Source organism: Eschrichtius robustus, chromosome 21 (genome assembly GCF_028021215.1).
Source record: "Eschrichtius robustus isolate mEscRob2 chromosome 21, mEscRob2.pri, whole genome shotgun sequence".
NCBI lineage: Eukaryota > Metazoa > Chordata > Mammalia > Artiodactyla > Eschrichtiidae > Eschrichtius > Eschrichtius robustus.
In genome coordinates, this window is record NC_090844.1 from 21,436,278 (window position 1) to 21,450,735 (window position 14,458).

The following is a 14,458-nucleotide window of genomic DNA, read 5'->3' on the forward strand; positions in this document are numbered from 1 at the left end:
TGGCCTTCTGTGATGTGGACACAAGGACTGTGACAAAGAGGTGTTAGAAATGTCTTCTGCAATGGAGATACCCGACACACCGACAGATATCTTCAGGCGTTCCAAAGGCGCTCCCATCTGGAATGGAAGCTAGTTTTTAAAGAATAACTGCAGATCACAGATAGCAAGACTTTTTCCTAGAGGAAACAAAATATAAAATTTCAGCAAAGGAGGCTTAGTTAGATTACATATAGAAATTAGAAGGAAGCCTTAGTTGCATTTTTTTTTTTCCTGGTAGAACTTAAGTGAGCCAGGCTGACAGCACAGATCCATAGGAAGAATTCCACATCTGGAAAATCTTTGCTCCATCTGTGGTAGGTTTCCAGCCTCTTGCTCTTTCTTTACCATTTCCCATGACTTCAGCTTATCTCCTTACTGTTTTCTTTAGTGAAATTATTTAACCCTTAGGGGTTTCAGGTTTTTGTTTTGTTTTGTTTTTAAGAGGAAGCAGAGCAAAGGAATACCTCATAATGTTTTTGTGAGTCTCTAGAATTTAGCCTGGTTTATATTTGTTTAAGTGTCTGCATAAGTGATATAGATGTTAAAAAAATATATGTGTCTGGTCAGTTCTATGGAATTATATTTTAGAAATACCTTAGGTAGACAGTGCTTTGATTTTTATTTTAATAGATTGAATACTGGTGTTAATCTTACAATTTGGGAGTCTTATTTTGTTTGCCTCACATAATAAATGTTAATATCATAGAGCACAAAGAAATAAAGTTACATATTCGTATCATAGAACTCATTAATACCATATTTAATTAACAAATAATATTTATGATTGAATCTCACTGAATCCCCTCCTAAGCCTTAAAAATGTTACATGGCTTTGATGTTTGGATTTTCTTTTCTTGTCTGTCCTTACAGTTTCTCTTAGGAGTCTCATCCAAATAAAGCTATGTCTGCACAATCTCCAGCCCTAGTTACTCAGCCAAACTACCCACCTCATTTCCAACCGCCCCTGAGACTCCATCACAGGAATGCCCACACTCTCCACATCCTGTACTTTCTACTTCAGTGTCTTTGCTAATACTGTTACCTTTTCCTAAAATGTCCTTTTATGCTATCTCAAATTTCCATATATACCTCCTCTTTGAAAGCTTCCAAGATTTCCACTACTCTGAAATGAGCCCATTTTCCCAGAACTCTCAATAGTATATTTGAAGTTCTCATAAGGTTTTTATCCTTTTATGCCTTTTGTTATGATTATTAGGGCTTATTTTTTCATATTATATAATAAAATCCATGTCTGATTTATCTTTGAATGTCTTACACATAAAGAACATTTATAAATTTTCTGCTTGAAAGAAAAATGGAGTTTTTAATTGAAAATAAAAGCATACTCTCTTAATGTAAGATTTGTTAAAATGTGCCTCAAATTTTTCTAGAATATTTGTTTTAAAACGCAGGCACCTGGATTCCTCCACGCTTCCTGAATCAGAATCTCTTAGGCCCAAGAATCTTCAATGTAGTCTACTCTCCAGGGAATTCTTATCCACACTGAAGTTTAAGGATCATTGCTTAATGTCAGTGAAAGCTTCCCATTTATTCTTCTTCCACATGCATATAAATTTCATTATGTACTTCAGAGTTTGTACTGCATAACAGAATCCTAAGGCTTAAGAAAAATTATCATGACACTGAAAGACTAGAGAAATGTCATATTTTATTATAAATATAATCAGAAATACTTCTGAATATCTATTTTTACCAAATAGTGTGCAGGGCTTATAAAACTGTTTAAGACCACCAGCCTCCGAGAGCTTATGGTAAAGGTAAGAGAAAAGATACACACATATGAGAAGTTGATTGAACAAGCAAAGTAATCAGAGACGCCCTATTGTGTCATATAGTTTCACATACTTGCCACTAGCCAGCCTACTCATTGCCTAATCAAACAAAAACAACAGCATTTTAAAGCAGTGGAAATAATTCCAGATGCAGACATGATAGGAGGAGATAAAAAGAACGATGACCGCAATGAGGAGCTAGAGGTCCTGCTTGTTCCCTCGCTCACATTCGATAAGGAGATGTCTCTCTGGACCAGGTTCTTGTTGTAGATATAAATTTCTCAGCAGCCCTACACGCTTCTCCTCTCACACAGCTAGCCTTCATCTTGGAATCTCCCAGCAAGTATTATCAAGCACCCCATAACAGGAATTCCAACCTCTGTGAGACGGGGGGTATTTGGAGGTGAAGGAGTCAACTATGCAGTGGTGACTCTGAACAGTCAGATGACAGAAGGCCTGGATGACTTAAGGAAAAGGAAGAGATTTCAGGAGTGAAGATGTTCAGAGAGGGAAATGGAAGAATGACACAAACAAACATACCTTATTTGCAATTTTGGAATCCTAGAAACAGCCCAAGTGACACTGAAAAATCACTACCATATATTGCTGACAACTGATGTAAATGTTATAATTCTTTAGTAAGTCTACGGTCTTTAGCTTCCCCTCAGTGGACCCTATTATCCCTACTCCAGGTTAATCCAAGTCCAGGCAAATGTCAGCCCATTCTTACCCTCTTTCTCTCTCTTCCTTCCACCAAAAAGCTGAGGGCCAGGGTTAAAGGGGGGAAGGACTGGGAACAAGTGATGTCGATATATCTTGCTTTTCCTGCCTTTTCTGTTTAGTTGGCTCAGGATTTCCTTGTTCTAGACCTTGAGGACACATCCCTTGAGAATGTCTCCAGGCTGCTGGGCAAGATAAGTAGCAATGGCTAAGTGGTGAGAAAGTCAAGAGATTCTAGACATTTAGCTGAGAGAGGTCACCTGGGCTGGAGTGATCCAGAAAGGATCTGGGGGAACAGAAAGCTGTGAAAAACTGGAAAGGAAGATCTGAGACATTTCTAGGCAAGGAAAATGGTATTGGCAAAGTTAGGCTAGTGGGAATGCACAAGGCACCGTGATGCAATGGTGCAGCCCAGCCAGCAGGAGCACGGAGTTTGTGTTTGGAAGGAGAGAATATTGGAAAAATGGGATGAGTCCAGACTCCAGCAGGCCTCAGAGAGTAATTATAATTTTCACTAAGAATAGTAAATCTTTTAAAATTAATCAGTGGTATTTAACCCAGCTGCAAAGATCTAGACATCCTTATTCTTAACTCTTTATTTAGCAGTTTGGAAAAAGAGACAGAAGCGGTTTTTAGTGATGAGCTACAATACCAGAAACCCATTAGATAACAACTGTAGTCACTATTGAAAAGGACTTTTACTATGTATACATCACAGTGGATTTAGTGAAGAGGTTAGAAAAAAGTCAGAAGATTTTGAATTAGGTTTTTGTTTTGATGATACACTTTTGAAACTTGAATTCTGCTTTATTATAATTCGACCATTGCTCATGATAATAAATAACAAGTGACACCATTAAGATAAAAAAGAGATAACATATGAATTTAGAGAACTAAAGAAAAGAGCTGCTTCTAAAGATTTTAGAGCAAATCATCCTCCTAAGAAATGCTAACCATTTCTTTAAAACTAGCTAGATTAAAAGGAGGCTTATTTTAAAACAATCATATTTTACACTAAATGACAAAATCACCTGATCTGTTTCCTACCATCATCCATCCTTTGTTTTTCTTCAAATATTTCAGTTTTGGATGTTCTTGCATCACCGATGATCTATAGGCTTGGTGGTAGACATGAACCACTTATTGTGCATGAAATTTACAAAGGCAAAAAATACTTCCATTTCCTTTAATGTTTTTTTTTTCAATTTCCAATTTGAGATATTAACAATTCTTTCTATGTTGCTTTATTTGTAAGCAACAAATAGCAAGAAATGTGCAAATACCGACAATTGTTTAATTCAGTGGCTGATTAAACACTTCACAAAAGAGTGTTTTACCTTTTCTCTCTATGTAGATACAAGATAGCTGAAGTACCACCCCCTTGAAATGCTCAAGCAATCATTTTCTCTAGATGTGTTGTACATGCATTTAGAGCAGGGTTTCCTAAACTATTTATGGTGACCGACTGTTTTTCAATCTCTAATGGACATATATCATTTCAAAATATAATGAAAAAAAGAGTGCTAGAAAAATAAAATTGGGGGAAAAACACAGAACAGAAAAAAAATAGAAGCCACAGTATGTTATCATTAGATTCAACAGACATAGAATTACTCTGTCAAACTACTATAGATGTTTCTAAATGCTTCCTCTCTATTTCTGTGCTCATCTCTGACCATCTGTCCAGACCCTGACCAGACACTGGCCACACATTGAATAGTCTCAGAGACCAAGAAGCCCAAGGCAACAATGAGTGTGAGGGAAAATTAGCGTCAGAACTTCCCAAGTCTCCAATTCAAGTTTAGGGAAGCAGTGTAGGAACAAACAAAAGAAAAGGAATTTGTCCAAAAGAAGAACTTGCTAAAAACTCCACTGCCCTTCACCATCTTCTTTTTTTCCTTCAGTGGGGAGCAGCTCAACCTTCACTTCAGATGCCCTTTTTCAGTGAAGTTTGCACACTGTCATTTCCTGTACAGCTTAATTTATGCATATGATTGCTAATGTTCGTCTCCCCTAATTCTACTATTTTTTTTCTCAAGGCTTTTCTTTTTTACTTTCTTCTTCTGACTTGTTTTTCTTTAGCTTTTTGTAAGCCAGTCAGAAGAGTAAGAGTTTCACTTTTTTCCTTTTTTCTCTCTTCTTTAAAATGTTCAAGAAGAGATTTTTGGCTTATTTTTTATCAGGAAGAAACTGTAAAAATTGTTATTATATGTTCTTTTGCTGACATTGTTAGAAAAATGCCTGTTCACTTAAATAAGCATTTTTAAATGTTCCATTAGGTACCCTGAAAAGGAATATATGGCCACACAATTAGGATATATTATATCCTAATATAATGGTGCAATTCAATAATAACCTATCATTATTGAGTTGAAATGTTTTTATTGTTTTGGTTACTAACATGCAGTAATAACTGCATGAAATGATACTAATAACTATTCATAGAATAAGTCTTTCATGATACTATTCAAATCCATTTTATTATTGATCACATCTGAAGTGCCTTATTATAATTCTCTTATATAATTTGATCTAATAACACAGCACTGGGAATGTCATTTCTGTCTGTACATACTCCAAGACAGTGATCATTCTCTAAGCAGCAAGTCCCTACCCACCTCTCTGTGAAGGCGTGTATCTGATTTTCAGAGAATTCAGAGTTCTGATGATTTGCTTTTGTCAGAGAATTTTCAGCAATATCAGAATTTGAATACTGAGTTTCTATTTCCCAATTCTATCACCTCCACATGTTCTGCAGAATGCTTGTTCATAAAATCCACTGATTTTTTTTCAGTTGGAGGGTTTCTTTTTTGTTCTTTTTGATTTGTAGAAGTGCTTTATTTATTATAGATAGTAACACTCTATTGGTTATTTATGTTGCAACTATTTTCCTGTTTTCCAATTTCCTTTTTTTCATTACCCTCAAAAAATCCCTCATGTACTTTATAGCATATCTCACCCCGCCTTCACCCCCATTCCTAAACTCTGGAAAGCCCATCTCTGTCACTATAGTCATGCCTTTTGTAGAATTACCTATAAATGGAAAAAGGTGCTATATATATTCTCATACAAGTATTGTGTAAACACATGTTACTATTTCTCTTGTGTTATACCCAGGAGGGGAGTTAGTTGGTACGGGCATATTTAACTTTATAAGATACTTCCAAACTGTTTCCAAATTAGTTAAACCATTTTACATTCCCACCAGCAATGCAGAAAAATTCCAGCTGCCCCATATCGTCTCCAATACTGTACTTGGTATGGTTAGTCTTTTTAATTTTAGTGTGTAGTGGTATTTCAATATGCTTTTAATTTTCATTTCCCTAATGACTAATGAGGTCAGTCATCTTTTCATGTACTTATTGGCTATTCATATATCTTCTTTTATAAAGTGTCATTTCAAAACTTTTGCCCCTTTGTTAAAGTCTGGTTATTTTCCATTTTGTTATTGAATCATAAGGGTTCTTTATATATTCCAAAAACAAATTCTTTATTAGATGTGTTTTGCAAATATTTCCTCCCAGCCAGTGGCTTGACTTTTTCTCTTCTTTGCAGTGTTTTTAAAAGAACAGAGGTTTTTGTTCCATTTTGTTCTTTCTCTCTCTCTCTCTTTTCTTTTTTTTAATGATTCATGCTTATTGAGGCCTAAGAAAGCTTTGCCTAACTTAAAGTCACAAAATTTCTTCTACAAGTCTTAGAGTTTTACTCTTATACTTAGATCTCTGGTTCATGGTCCATTTAGAGTTAATGTTTAAGGTGTGAGGTAAAGGTGGAGGTTTATTTTTCCCATATGATTACCCAGTTGTCCCAGCAACATTATTGAAAAAGATTATCCTACCCCATTGGCTTCCTTGGCATTTTTATAAAAAATCAACTGAACATGTAATATGGACCTATTTCTGGAATCTTTATTTTGTTCCATTGGTCTATATGTCTGTCCTTAAATCAGTATCACCCTTCCTTGATTACTGTCAATTTATAGTAAGTCTTGAAATCAGGTAGTGTAAATTCTTCAAAATTGCTCTTCTTTTTCAAAATCTTTTTGGTTCATTTAGGCCCTTTGTATTTCCAAATAAATTTTAGAATCAACTTCTCAAGTTAAAAAAAAAGAACCTTATGGAACTTTGATTCTGTGTTGAATCTGTAGATGGTTACAGAGAGAAATGACACCCTAACAATGTTGAATCTTCAAATCCATGAACATGGTATATCTCTCTATTTATTTAGGTCTTTCGTTTCTCTTAGCAATGTTTTATAGCATTTAGTGTACAAGTTTTTGTATACATATTTGTTAAATCTATCTCTAAGAATTTCATATTTTTTAATATCATAAATGGTATTTATTTTAATTACAATTGTTCATTTCTAGTATATGGAAATACAATTGATTATTGTATGTTGACCTTGACTCTTGTGACCTTGTTAAACTTACTTTTTATTTCTAGTTAATCCAACTAGAGATTAATCTATCTTATTGATCTTTTCAAAGGAACAGATACGATCTTTCCTATTGTTTGTCCATTTTCCATTTCCATGATTTCTGCTTTTATCTTTATTATTTCCTTTCTTCTGCTGGCAGATTCAGAGCAGCCATTTTTCTGCCACTAATTTAGCCCCACTACTGAGGCATGACTCTTTTGGGGATTTCATCCAGTGCCCCAGATTACACAAGGTCTCTTCATGCCAGCTGGTGGGAACAGAAACTAATCCTAGCCCTGTGTGACCAGGAAGTTATCTGCCTACTGACTTCCAATACCTCTTTCCTTGGCTTGGGAGGGTTCCTTCTTACACCTGTGCCAATCAATATTCAGTCAAAGCCTTGGGGAGATCCCCCTGCAGATCTGCAGAGCTCACTCTCTATGCCACTCCCTTTGACCTGCAAATTCTAGCTGCCTCAGTCTCTACGAACTCTGATCTGTTTTCACCTCAAGACTGCCAGGTTATGTTTGGTTTTCCTGTTTCTACTCTGTGGCCCAGAAACTTCTCCCAGGCAGTAGGTTGGGGCAGTATAGCTCATCTATTTGTTTTTTTAACCTTCTTTCAGAGATTACAGTCCTGCATTACCTATTTTACATTTTCTGAAAAACAGTGTTTTGTATTTGTGTGTGTGTGTATGTGTTGTGTTTATGAGCAGGATCCCTTCATGGGCAAAAGCTAAGTCAAACTGTAAAAGAGTTTTTTGCAAAAACATTCAAGCCTGTTAGTATTGGCAGTGTTTTGGGTCTTGTCACAATATATGACATTTATTGGAAGGGTGTAATCAATAGGTTATATTAACATAGACAAATATTTGGATTCCTATTTCATCTGACTTTGAAATTATGCCTGAATGTGTATGCTTGAGTATATCATTCAGCCATCATCCAAAATTGCTTTTGATTTTATTATTAGTGTAGCATGTTATTTGAGGTTATTGTTGATTGTTATAATCCAGAGGATAATCCTATCTGGCATTCTTTACCGAGATTTGTGGCAGTGGACTTACATAAAGGTAAAATAAAACATTTGAATATTTTATTTATTTCTCAGAAGGAAGTCTTATAATTCAGAATCAGCAAGAGGTTATTTTTTTTTGGTCCCAATCTCAATAAAAATATACATAAAATAGCTAGTATGAATTGAAATAAATACAATTTAAAAGCAATTCAAGTAGTCATAATATACTTCTGAGTAAGCAGAGAAATCACTGTAATTCAATGTCATAATGCTCGACTCCTTTAATTAATAGCATACTGGAATTTTACACTGTGAAGAATGAAGGATAGGAAACTAAAAGGATAAAAGGAAGAATTTAAAATTAAAAGAAAATGAAGAATAAGAAAAAGGAAATCATTTTCTTCTGAGGTTTTTACTGTACCTAAAATTTATGGTACCATTATTCCTGTTCTTTAATAAGGAAATATAAATTATAGATGCATTATTTCTTTAGCATTAGTATTGGTGAGGTATCCTTGTTGATTTTTCTATAGAAATTAAAAATATTTTAACCTTCTGAAATCATAACATAGAAGAAAATCTGAAATTATTACATTAAAAAAATTCTGGGAGCATCATTACTTCCTCTTCCTATTCTCTAGTATCTTTTATTTCCTGTCTCTTTGCCAAAAATTCCAGTATAGAAAATGAGTCAACTACAGAAAATAAAAAAGAAATAATTGAGAAAGGAGTAAACCAAAATAAACAAATGAACAATTCCAAAGAAATATATTCAAAGCCACTTGAAAATAGCTTGAGGAAAGGATAAAAATGGGCAATTAACTTACTAATAGTTAAGATTCTGTTGAGGTATTTTTTAGAAGTGGAATGAGACCATCTAGCCCAGTAGAATTATTTAACCTTTTTGTTCCACTTCAATAGGAGAGGCCCCATCCTGTGTGATTCTGATATTCACCAGTTCCATCTCCTGCTCTGGGCCAGGATCAGTGAACTAGTCAATCCCCTCTTTAGCAGTTGTGAAAATGCTGTCTCAAGATCACAAAGCCGTCAAGGGGCAGGACTGAAATGAAACCTGTTTCTATCTTAGTCTGTTTTGGCTGGTTTAACAGAATGCCATAGACTGAGTGGCTTATAAACAACAGAAATTTATTTCTCACAGTCTGGAGGCTGGGAAGTGCAAGATCAAGGTGCAAACAGATTCAGTGTCTGGTGAGGGCTGACTGCCTGGTTCATAGCCACCGTCTTCTTGCCGAGCCCTCACATGGCAGAAAGGATAAGAGAGCTCTCTGGGGTCTCTTGTATAAGGGCACTAATCCCATTCATGAGGACTCCACCCTCATGACCCCATCACCTCCTAAAAGCTCTACCGCCTAATGCCATCACATTGGGGATTAGGTTTCAACATATGGATTTGTGAGGGGGGACACAAACATTTAGTCAATAGCAGTTTCCTTTCTCACAAGCAAGGTGAATTTTCTCAGCCCAGGTGAACTTTGTTTCAGAAAGTATAGATAGTAATGAGATTCCATAGTTGAAAAGGAAATAAAGTATTGTTGCATCAGTCAAGAATAAAAGGAAGTCTTTCTCTCTTTCCTTATATTCACTTCCTGCTCTATTACACCCTTTCCTCTTCTACATTTATTCAACACTATGCCCCAAACAAGTTGATTTTACTCTGAAAGATAGTGTGATTTGGTATATATCAGTAGTTGCAGAGAAACAGTCTCTGAACTTCTTTGATCACTAACTCCCGTCAGTAAAACTTTCTGAGCATATACACTTATTTAAATTAGATCATAAATCACTATACTTATGTCCTTTGCACATTTGACAAAAATAGAAATATTTAAATAACTATATACATAGATACAGATTCTAAGATCTTCTTCCTGCCTTCTAAGGAGGATCTTGTCTGCCCCCAGGTCAGAGATCACCAATTTGAAGAAAATTGTCATTGTGATCTATTGGTCTATCAAGCATAAATAGATACCTAATAGTGTACACAACCTTGACTTGAGCCCTTTGAGACCATTTGAGTTTGTCACAAAAGAGATTCTCAACAAATTCAGTGTAACCCTTAGGGTCCCCAATGCAGAAGCAATTAAGAAATAAAGTTGTCACTTGCATCAGAGCAAGTGTACTAATGATGGTCGTGCTAAATAAACAAAATTCAAAATGAAACAGTCATTGGCAACATGTAATCTACATGCTAGATGTTGTTCATTGGAGCAAACAGAAACCATTTACACCTTCCCCAGAATTACAGAAGCTTCATATTATGAATTCTCCTTGTCATGGGCTTCTGGATACCTACATAATGGAAGAGAACTCCCTTTGTGGAGTTACAGCCCTTGAGGCCGACCTGTAGGGCCAGGGTAGACACTGTCATTCACTAAACCTGCTGTCCTGTTGCAGGGGCTGGATCACTCACAGAACTTAACCAAATGGAGTTTTAGTAATTTCCTTCCTGCACCAAAGACCTAGATCCATGCATGGCAGTGACTCTAAATAAACATTCCATTTCCCTTCATTATTCACATTGTTTTGAAGCAACCTACCAGAACTTCAGGTAATCCTAAATGTTCTAATTGCTCCAAAGAAGGTGTAAATAAGTTGCATCAGCAAATGAGAGTGGCCATAAGGCCCAAGTGGATTTATGTCATACGGGCTTGGAAAAGAAGGTGTCCCTGTCATTAGATCGAAGCACACAGCGCCTAGAAACACTATAAAATTAAAAGTTTTGTTTGCAGTAAGAAGATGAAATTTATAAATTAGACAAAATTAGATAAAATCTGTAATACATTACCAAAGTGGGATGATCTTCTTAGATGGACAATACTAGAGATGTACTTAAGCCAGAATCTGTAGCTTAGTATACTGACAAGAATCTCTGCTCTCCAGGGATCTAGAAGAGTTTGCAAAGCTTCCCCAGGTCAGAGGGCAGCTCCACCAATGGCTGAAACTAGCCCTTTATCACAAAAAGAAGGCTCTGAAAAGCAATCAGAGCATAATGTTGCTCTTCTGACTGCTTTTACAGTTCCCAGCGGGATCTTGAAAAACACCAAATGACTTCTCATATTCCCACTCCTCCCATCTGCCAAGCTGAGACCAACACTAATTATCACATACTATCTTCACCTCTCACAGTTACAGGAGATTTGGATTATCTCAAATTTGTAGAAATAAAACTTGAGTTATTCTATAAACAGTGAATTCTGAAAAGCACTTTTTCTGTGTGGAACATTTCTAACGGCCAATAAATGCAGACAGAAAACAGAAATAAAAATAATTTAAAATTGGCTGTCTATTAGAATGGTTTTTACACTATACCCGTGATATGTGGCCAAGATTCATCCGTAAGTACTTGAAATAGCCTCACAATGAAATTTGGATTTAATGAGTTTTTAGAAATGAGGGACCAAGTTGCCAGCCCCACTTTGGGCTATGGTTAAATCAATAACGAAAGCCCACCTTGCTGGAAAACATTTAGCTGTGTTCCTCCTCTCCGATCGTCGATCAATAAACATTACATTTATGTTGGTAAGTTTCCTTTTTTAAAAGACATAAAAACCTTTCAGATAGCTTAGGTCATTCTACCTAATGGAACTTGTACTTAGAATAAGTAGAATTTTTTCCAAGAAGCAAAGTACTAGGAGTATTGTCCTGGAAAGTGAGTGCTGCAGAGGAGAAGGAGGGTCATTTGGGAACACTTTGGAGCTCAGACTTGAATGCTCCATCATTAGACAGTATGCGTTGACTTGATTGTCTTGGTTCTCTTGACTCATTGCCCTTGAGTTTCCATAGCTAGCATCACCTAAAACTCATCTGAAACTCAGGCTTCTTCCTCCACACCATAGGTCCAGTGGTGATTTTATTTGGATAAGATTATGGAGCTTTGGCCCATAGCTTATTATCAACTGAGCCTAGATAGTTTTAATGAGTCATTACCATCACTATCATTCGTTTCTGACCAAGCAAATTGATTGGGAGGCTAATGAGCTTTGGACGCAGACAGTTCTGGGTATGAATCCTGGATCTGCCAATTACTATCTGACCTTTTCTCTCTGTGCTTCAGTTTCCTCGTTTTTAAAGTGGAGATAATAACACCGATAGTGGTCTGTATAACAACAATAGTGTTCTATATACATGAGTCTATAGCCAGTGCTAGAAGAGTCTGTGGTACATCATAGGTGCTCAGTAAATGCTATTTCCCCTTTATTGCTCCCCCTTCCTTTCTGCATTTGGGTATAGAAAATTTTTGTGCCATTATAGTCAGTCACTTGGCATGACTCAGACAGTCAGTTGTTGGTATCGGTGCTAGGAATGACTGTATGCCCCTGACTCTGTCATAGTTCTAGAAATTCAGATGAAGTCAGTGCCTAAGAGGAGTTAGGAATCCAGGCTACCTTTTCCTTCTTTGTGCTCCTTTGCACATGCTTCGATCATAGAACTAATCACACTATTTTGAAATTATTTGTGGCCAATGTGATTCTTCCTCCTCAGAGACAGAGCCAGTGTCTTATTCATCCTCAACATCCCCATGCCTAGCACGGTGTGTGGTTCACTGCTCGTGCTATGGTTGCTTCATGCTGCTCCTCTGCAAAAGAGGTCCACATAGACCTGTCTTGTTCCATGTAACCAGGAAATGAGTCAACCTGCTTCAAGGTACCCAGACTTCTTTGAAGGAGAAACACACACACACACACACACACACACACACACACACACACACACACAGACTTTGGGTACTTCGCTTTAAAATAGACCCAGATATTAGGCAAATTTTTTGAGATTTTATGGAGAATTTTCCCTTGGGATTGGCTTCCACAGGCACAGAGGTCTACACGCCTCAGCAGCTGGTACTTATTGCCTCCTAATCTATGCCCAGCCCAATAATAAGGCAAAGAAGTAAGTATCTACCAGAAGCACATTGGTAGAGTATGAACAATCTGGAAACAATACAGTTTAGGACGCATGGGTTACTAATAAGCAGTGGTACTAGAGTTAGTGTAACTCATGAGCACAATTGCACTAATTTAATCATCATCCTTTGAATAATTCAGCTGTCAAAGTTGATGGGAAAGAGGATGCACGCTGTGAAAATTTGGAGACTGAAAAATGATTTCATGTATAAAAATAATTATGATAATCATTAGCATTTGCATGGTGCCGTGCAATTTATGAAGTGCTTTTACAGCATTATGTAATTTTGCAAAGGTGACGAACTAGCCCTTAGATACTATCTGATGCCATAATTAAGCCTCCATGCCAAACATTGAAAATTATAAGATTGGATTTAGGGGACAATAAAAAAAAAGAGAGGATTATTAATGCATTGAAAGGTAAAAAATCAGCCAAATTCATTGTCAGAGAAATAGATTCATTTGGCATTTTAGAAACTCAAAAACATATCTTGTAAAAGAAGCAGTTGGCCCATATTTTGATTTCATGGTGCTTGGCACTACTTATTTTTTAAATTCTTTTGGGCAGAATTTTTGATTTGCAATCATAACGATGAAGTTTGCTTACTGGGAACCAAAAGATTCACAAAATCAGGGGACATTTGATCCTTATTTAGAATTATCTGATGAAACCACTGAATGTAAGTAGAAACATAGTTAGAGGGGAATTATGAGGAGCTGATCAATATTAAGTTTAAAACTCAGGGGGCTTCCCTCGTGGCGCAGTGGTTGAGAGTCTGCCTGCCAATGCAGGGCACACGGGTTCGAGCCCTGGTCTGGGAGGATCCCACATGCCGTGGAGCAACTGGGCCCGTGAGCCACAGCTACTGAGCCTGCGCGTCTGGAGCCTGTGCTCCGCAACAACAGAGGCCACGATAGTGAGAGGCCCGCGCACCGCGATGAAGAGTGGCCCCCACTTGCCGCAACTAGAGAAAGCCCTCACACAGAAACGAAGACCCAACACAGCCATAAATAAAATAAATAAATAATTAAAAAAAAAAAAAAACAAAAAACTCAGGTGTCTGCTTCCTAGCCGGAATCCAGACCGATGTGAAGAACATTCATTACAGCCTATCTCCTTCCCACAAGCACGACTAAAGGTTGGACTTTGTCCCGTAAACAGCCCAATCTAAAAACACAAGTGAGTTGATAAAACATAAATGTGAGTGAGAATTATCCTTAAGAATGGAAGAGAACCCTACCTGCCACCCCTCCTCCCCCTCCCTCCCTTTTCTGCCTCCTGCCCGGCCTTTCCTTCAAAACTGCAAGGGGACCTGGCTTGCCAGGGCAGGGGGACACGTTATTGACTAGAGCATCAGCCGAGCTCTACCAAGTCAAGTTACTGGATTACACAGGAAGCGAGAAGCATCTAGACAGCCACGAAGGCAGCTCGAGAGCTGCGCGAGGGTGTCGTGGGCTCATTTGTAAGCCTTTCCAGATGTGGCCGCCGCGCGGGCCTGGCGGCCGGCCAGGCAGCCGCCTGCAGTCGGCGCTCCCTGGGCAGCTGCG

The 14,458-nt window shown here is 37.3% G+C and overlaps 1 protein-coding gene across 14 annotated transcripts in view; it reads left to right on the forward strand.

Annotated features, from left to right (window-relative positions):
- DLC1 (DLC1 Rho GTPase activating protein) overlaps positions 1-14,458 on the forward strand; it is a 416,411-nt gene that overhangs the window by 213,328 nt on the left and 188,625 nt on the right. The gene's annotated exons all lie outside the window — the stretch shown is intronic.